Source organism: Lathyrus oleraceus, chromosome 7 (genome assembly GCF_024323335.1).
Source record: "Lathyrus oleraceus cultivar Zhongwan6 chromosome 7, CAAS_Psat_ZW6_1.0, whole genome shotgun sequence".
Classification (NCBI taxonomy): Eukaryota; Viridiplantae; Streptophyta; class Magnoliopsida; order Fabales; family Fabaceae; genus Lathyrus; species Lathyrus oleraceus.
The window spans coordinates 528681568-528684907 of record NC_066585.1 but is presented as its reverse complement, the minus strand read 5'-3'; the positions used below and the strand labels follow the sequence as shown (position 1 = coordinate 528684907).

The 3340-nt window shown below is 37.4% G+C and overlaps 1 non-coding gene across 1 annotated transcript; it reads right to left on the bottom strand.

Annotated features, from left to right (window-relative positions):
- Window positions 1-781: 781 nt before the first annotated feature.
- On the bottom strand, window positions 782-888 carry LOC127109285 (small nucleolar RNA R71). The gene has a single exon (XR_007796608.1). It is a non-coding gene; the product is annotated as a small nucleolar RNA R71 (small nucleolar RNA).
- Window positions 889-3340: the final 2452 nt, after the last annotated feature.

Below are 3340 nucleotides of genomic sequence, written 5' to 3'. Positions count from 1 at the left end.
TAAATTAATATTTTTCTACTGAAAAGTGATTTAATACATTAACCCAATAAATTATTGAGTCCCTCAAGAAGTACACCGGGTACCACATTCTGATCTCTCATGTCTAATATATTTTCTAAACTTTATTTTAATTTCCCCCAAATCAATTTTTCATTAGCCTTAGATTTACATAGCACCAATAGATAACGATAAGCTTGATTATTGGTCCTTGTGGATTTGATATCTTTTAAAACTACATGATACAACTGAACACTTGCAGTTAGATAATTCGATAAAATCACTAAGTCGTGATCAAGTTTTTGGCGCCATTGTCGGGGACCAATTTATTCAATATCGTAACTCCGTTATTGTGTAGTATAGACTAAGGAGATTATTTTCCCTTTTATTCGTCAGTTATATGCTAAACACTCGTTCCTTAGGGGACGAGCTAGTACAACCCATTAACGGAATCAAGCGTTTTATCCTAAGACGACGAGTTAGACAACTTCGTTTAGAATACAATATCCTAACTCCTGATATAGCTGCAAGTTATGCAAAATAACTAGTTCTCTGGTAGCCCTATAGAGGACCCAAACCTTTATTTGTCAGTGTTTGTGCAGTATGCAGACACATTGAAAGCTAATGGTGTTGATCCCGAAGCCATAAGATTACGTCTCTTTCCCTTTTCTTTGAGAGATAAAGCTAGAGCTTGGCTCCAATATCTACCATATAATTCCATAACTACATGGAACGAACTGAAGAAATTTTTCTAAGCACGATACTTCCACCTAGCAAAACGACTATGCTAAGAAGCCAAATCAACAGATTTAGGCAAAAAGACAATGATTTTATTTTTGAAGCATGAGAGAGATACACAGATGTGTTAAGGCTCTGCCCATATCATGGACTTGAGCCATGGCTGGTTATCCATACTTTTTACAATGGTCTCTTGTACAACACCAAACTAACCTTAGACGCTTTAGCTGGCGACACTCTAATGGATAAACCCTACGAAGACACCTATCAACTCATAGAAAATATGGCGTAAATCCAATATCAATGGGGAGGTGAGAAAACTTCTATAGAGAAACCACTGATAAAGTGTAGAATGTATAAAGTTAATGACATAGACCATGTTAATTCTAAAGTGGCACCCTTACTAAGAAGATCTCGAATTTGACCGTAACTCCAACAGCTACCGTAGCTGCTGCAACATCTAATTGCGAGTTATATGGAACCCCTGGACACAACACTCCCGAATGCCACCTATTGGCTGGAATTTCGTCTGACCAAGTAAATTATGCCCAAGGGAACCCATACTCCAATACTTATAACCCTGGATGGAGAAACCATCCAAACTTTTCCTATAAGAGTAACAACATGTTGTTTGCTCCAAACCGAGCACCTGTTGTTCCTCCAGGTTATCAAAAAGGAGCCTCTGCTTCTCCTCAAGCACCTAAAAAGTCAAACCTCGAACTAATGATGGAGAACTTTATCACAACCCAAAGCCAATAGAACAAAGAGTTTACAAACTAGAACATTCACACGAATGAGCTGATTAAGCAATTGGAAAGTAAGGTCGACTCTATGGCTACTCATAATAAAATGCTAAAAACAAAAATCTCTCAAGTAGCCCAACAACAAGCAGCGAAAGAAGCCCCAACTGGAGTATTTCCTGACCAACCACAACCTAACTCGAAAGGTCATGCTAATTCCATCACACTACAAAGTGGAACAAAATTAGATGCGCCAATGGATCCAAGAATTCAAAATTTGCCGATGTCTCAGCAAAATGAAAAAGAAAGTTCAAAGGTAACAAACAATGAACCAAATGACAACAGGAAGGAAAATAAAACCAAAGAGGCAGTCAAGAAAGAGAAACTATACGTACCTCCACCATCATATAAGCCACCCATTCCTTATCCTCAAAGATTGGCTAAATCCAAAATCAAGGTCAGTTTAAGAAATTTGTAGAGCTTCTAAAACAACTTAATATTATGATACCCTTTACAAAAGATATTACAAAAATTCCTTTCTATGCCAAATTCCTTAAAGAGATCCTATCCAATAAGAAGAACTTAAGGATAATGAGACAGTCACTTATAATATAGAGTGTAGCGCCGTCATTCAAAATGACATGCCCCCTAAGTTAAAGGATCCAAGGAGTTTTTACATACCTTGTGTAATCGTAAAATTTGTCATAGACAAAGCTCTTTGTGACTTAGGAGCTAGTGTTAGTTTAATGCCTCTTTCGATTTGTGAAAAACTCAAATTAGGCGAACTAAGACCCACGAGAATATCTCTCCAACTAGCTGATCGCTCTGTTAAATTTCATGTAGGTATGCTAGAAAACATTCCCATACAAATTGGTCAATTTTACATTCCTACAAACTTCATATAATGGACATAAAGGAATATTCCAACATTTCAATCATATTAGAAGACCCTTTTTGGCCACTGCTGGTGCCATTATTGATGTGAAACGAGGAAAACTAACCTTCGAGGTCGATGAGAAGAAAATCAAATTCATTCTTTCACAATTCCTAAAGGCACCCTCTATAGATGATACTTTCTATTTCATAGACATTGTCGACGAATGTGTAAAGAAAATGGAGATGGAAACACCTAAGGATACTGAAGTCCTAAAAATTCCAGAGCCTTCTATATTAGAATATGATGAATGGTGTGAACCATATGTGAATGACAACTTGAGAGAGTGTCTCACACTAACTCCCAATCATATGCCTTTCTCAAAAAAAGCTTTTGTAGAACTTAAGACACTTCCTAAAAAGATAAGGTATGAATTCCTAGATAAAGACTTTGAACGCCCAGTAATAGTCAACGCAGACTTAGATCAAAAAGAAACTGAGCAGTTATTGGATGTTTTAAGGAAGTACCCTACAACCCTTGGATATAACATATTTGATCTCAAAGGGATCGGTCCCTCTGTGTGCATGCATTATGCTAGAGGAAGACTCAAAAACCTTAAGAGAACACCATAGGAGAACAAACGCCATTATGGGTGATGTAGTTAAGAGGGAGGTACTAAAGCTACTAGAGACAAGGATTATACACCTAATATCCGATAGTAAATGGGTCAACCTAGCACATGTCATACCTAATTAGGGAGGTGTTATAGTAGTCAAGAATGACAAAGGCGAAGCTGTAGAAACGTGTGTTGAGACAGGATGGAGAATGTGTATAAACTATAGAAAATTAAACAAAGCCACCCGAAAAGATCATTTCCCTTTACCCTTTATCGACCAGATGCTTGAACAACTGGCTAGGCACTCTCACTTCTGTTATTTGGATGGATACTCGGGATTTTTCCAAATCCCAATTCACCCTGACGACCAAGAAA